The following is a 4,395-nucleotide window of genomic DNA, read 5'->3' on the forward strand; positions in this document are numbered from 1 at the left end:
AGCTCGCATTAAACCGCTCGCGCGCGCCCCACATCACCTCCCATGACCCGGATTCCTCCCTCCACCACCTATGGCCACCGCTGCCCTCCGCTTGCTGCCGCTCCTCCTGCTGCTGACGCTCCCGGCGCCGCCCGCCGCCGCCGCCGCGGCTGCCTTGGAGACGGCATCGTCGGTGGCGGCGGCGGCGGCGGCGGCGGCGGCGGCCAAGAACGTGAGCATCGACTCCGCGACGCTGTCCTTGGCGGACCTCACGCTGCTGGGTGACTCCTTCCTTCCCGCAACGGCTCCGTCGGGCTCACGCGGGAGACCGGCGTGCCGTCCTCCAGCGCCGGCTCCGTCCTCTGCACCCAGCCCGTCGCGTTCCGGGGCGGGGCAGCCACCACCAACGCCACCGCCGTCGCGTCGTTCGCCGTAAAATTCTCCTTCGTCATCGCCAACCCCAACGCGGGCGCCGCGGGGGGCGACGGCATCGCCTTCTTCGTCTCCCCCGGCCGCGCCACGCTCGGCACCACCGGCGGCTACCTCGGCCTATTCAACTCCTCCGGCGGCCCCGCCAAGAACGGGTCCGCCATCGTCGCCGTCGAGTTCGACACCATGGCCAACCCGGAGTTCGCGGACCCCAGCGACAACCACGTCGGGCTGGACCTCGGCTCGCCGGTGTCCGCCGCCGCGGCCGACCTCGCCGCCTCCGGGATCGACCTCAAGAGCGGCAAACTCACCACGGCCTGGATCGACTATCGCAGCGCCGACCGCCGCCTGGAGGTGTTCCTCAGCTACGCGACGGCCGCCAAGCCGAAGCGCCCGGTCCTCTCCGTCGCCGTCGACCTCTCGCCGTACCTCAATGGGCAGATGTACGTCGGCTTCTCGGCGTCCACGGAGGGGAGCACCCAGCAGCACATCATCAAGGAGTGGACCTTCCAGACGTTCGGCTTCCCGTCCACGGCCTACGCCTCCTCGTTCGAGTCGAACGCCACCAGCAACACATCGGAGCAGGCCGTGCCGGTCTCCACCGCCCCACACAAGAGGGTCGGGCTCGCGCTCGGCATCCTCGGCCCCGTTTGCGCTCGCCGTCGCCTTCGTGTTCTTCGCCTGGGTGTCCATCAAGAAGCTCATCGAGCTCACCGCCAGGAACGACGGCGCCTTCTCGCCGGAGCTGCTCAAGGGCCCGAGGAAGTTCAGCTACAAGGAGCTGAGCGCGGCCACCAGAGGGTTCCACGCGAGCCGGGTCGTCGGCAAGGGCGCGTTCGGGACGGTGTACAAGGCCGCCATGCCGGGCGCGGCGACGACCACCTACGCCGTGAAGCGGTCGACGCAGGCGCACCAGAGCCGGAGCGAGTTCGTCGCCGAGCTCTCCGTCATCGCCTGCCTCCGCCACAAGAACCTCGTCCAGCTCGAGGGCTGGTGCGACGACAAGGGCGAGCTGCTGCTCGTGTACGAGTACATGCCCAACGGCAGCCTCGACAAGGCGCTCTACGGCGAGCCGTGCACGCTGTCGTGGCCGCAGCGGTACACGGTCGCCGCCGGCATCGCGTCCGTGCTGTCGTACCTCCACCAGGAGTGCGAGCAGCGCGTGATCCACCGCGACATCAAGACCAGCAACATCCTGCTCGACGGCAACCTGAGCCCGCGCCTCGGCGACTTCGGGCTCGCCAGGCTCATGGACCACAACAAGAGCCCCGTGTCCACGCTCACCGCGGGGACCATGGGCTACCCTCGCGCCGGAGTACCTGCAGTCCGGCAAGGCCACGGAGCAGACCGACGTGTTCAGCTACGGCGTGGTGGTCCTCGAGGTGTGCTGCGGGAGGCGGCCCATCGACAAGGACGAGAGCGGCGGCAGCAAGAACGTGAACCTGGTGGACTGGGTGTGGCGCCTCCACGGCGAGGACAAGCTCATCGAGGCCGCTGATGCGCGGCTGGCTGGCGAGTTCGACCATGACGAGATGCTGCGGCTGCTGCTCGTGGGGCTGAGCTGCGCGAACCCCAACTGCGAGGAGCGGCCCGCGATGCGGCGTGTGGTGCAGATCCTGAACCGAGAGGCAGAGCCAGCGCCCGTGCCGCGCAAGAAGCCGCTGCTGGTGTTTCAGCTCCAGTGCGTCCATGAAAGCTGCAGGAGATCGCCTTCTCCTGTGGTGACGACGTCCGAGGTGGCTACTCGGTCGCCAATCCGACGTCCCCAAAGTCGGAGGGAGCTGACATTGAACGTTGACACGAAGCAGATGATACGAATTATACTACTACAGATTTGTTGGTTTGGTGTGTTCATAAGGGGAATATAGGTAATAATCCCCCACTGCCGCATAGGTCTTGAAGTGCCTAGGCAACTGCAGGTCATCTACCAATGTCGGAGGGAGCTGACATTGCTGAAGGCTGATACCAAAGATCAGTGTACTGATAGTGAATTACTACCGGTGTGATTCCTATATGTATTTGTGATGTGTTTATGAGGAGGAATATAGGTAATAATCCCCCTGTTGTATGATTGTTGTGTTGCTGAATAATCGAATCATCTTACCACTAACGTCGTGTTTCTGCAGATTTCAGACATCTTGTCTAGCTATTGTCAGTGCATCTTCTGTGTCAGGAAGCGTTAAAATGCCTGAGAATTTGCACAATCAGTGCCAGAGATGGATCAGTGGCAAATGCAAGCTTTGCAACTGTCGATCTGATAAGTTTCGCAGCATGGCTCCTAGTTCTTTGTCAGGCCTGAGATGCTCGATTAAGGGCAGCCGATGCACGAACACTTCATGATCAGACATAGGCCTCTTATTTTCAGGTTGATCTCCTGCCGTCGCACTCAGTGAAGGACCACAAACTCTTTTTTTTTTTTGGGGGGGGGGGGGGCATTAACTTCTTCATTCATTCATCGAAATGATTACAATCATCTTGCAAAACATGCAAAAGAAACTAGCAGGGACATTCGCCCAAACTCAGAAGGCGGACCTGAATATGACCGCTGGCGGAGAGTTCTTCATGCAATCACGCTTACTTGAAGCAGAGGAAGACAAGTGCGATTGTCTACTGAATCACCCACATGGATGTTGCTGGATTTGGGCAGGCTGAATATCACATTGCCTTTTCTGTCGCTCATGGGCTGTCATACTACGCAACGGAGCATCTAGGCCGCCGGAGTGGACAGCAAATATATGTCCGTGGATCCTATGTATCTTTCTAAAAATATTTTGTTATTTCTATAGACCTAAATTTGGTGAACTTTTGAGCCCTGATTGGGGCCACATCACCTCCAAAGCTCGACCCTTGGATCTTGCATCTATGGTGTAAACCAGCGCGCACGGGTCAGCGTTCCTCGGCTATCTTCCCGAAGCTTCGAGCCAGGCGGCGGCGTTCCCGTCGCGAGTCGCGGCGCGCGGCCATCCTTCCCCGCTGCTCCTCCCACCAGGCCACCACTCCATCAGCCAGCTGTGGCTGTGGCTTCTTCCACGCTCAAATCGAGCAAGCTCTGCTGTTGTCTCATGCCACGCCATCAGCCGCCGGACTCTAATCATGGCTCACCTTTGGGGTTGACCCCGCAGCCGCTGCGGAGCTCAGATGCGACGGAGATGAAGTCACTGCTGAACTTGGCGGCAAGGAAGCCCCTGACCTCCTGCAGCTCCGGCAGGCCCCCGCACCTTGCGGTGGCGTACAGGAGCCCCGCTGCCGCCTCCCGCAGCTCCTCGGGCACTCCGTGCACGCATCGACGAGCGTCGCCTGCTCGGCAACAAGGCCGCAGTAGGCCTCGAGCACGGCGAGCGCGTCCTTCTCCCGGACGGCGTGCTGGCTCGTGCGAGCGTGCGGTTGGGCCGCCCCAGGCAGAGCAGCTGTTCAACTTCTGTTCGGCTAGCATCAAGTTAAGTTATGTTTGTAATCTGTTTTTTTCTTAATAAAATATGTGCTAAAACACGTTCGCGAAAAAAATGAATACTCTCCTACGATTATTATCTGAACTACATAGTCCACAGTAGGTTCTAAAACTAAGCCTTCACATGCATGACATGACTGCCATTGAAAATTAGTATATTCATATAATTATTATCCTAACTACATAATGCACAATAAGATATGAAACTGTAACTTGTATTTGCATAACATGCCTTATGAAGTAACTGTCATTGAAAATGAGACTGATATGGACTCTACATAGATCTAGCTAGCACATATGTCTGTAACTATCTGCCCATATATAAATTACATGATTTCTGAAGGTTTGATTAAGTTAGAGAGAAGCATAATACGTTACTTATCTGCATAGTACTAGGTTACTGCACTAGAGCTCTTCTGATCAAAGTTACTGCATGGTTGATGAGCTCCTGTACATAGGGTTTAATAAGTATAAAAAAGCTATATAATGATAGTCTTTGATGAGAAATGGGCATATACACATTTTCACAGCAAATGGAA

General features: G+C 58.0%; 1 pseudogene; it reads left to right on the forward strand.

The window, feature by feature from the left end:
• LOC120703556 lies at positions 1–2,518 on the forward strand (annotated as a pseudogene).
• Positions 2,519–4,395: the final 1,877 nt, after the last annotated feature.

The sequence above is a fragment of the Panicum virgatum genome, chromosome 4K (assembly GCF_016808335.1).
Source record: "Panicum virgatum strain AP13 chromosome 4K, P.virgatum_v5, whole genome shotgun sequence".
In the NCBI taxonomy this organism is placed as follows: Eukaryota; Viridiplantae; Streptophyta; class Magnoliopsida; order Poales; family Poaceae; genus Panicum; species Panicum virgatum.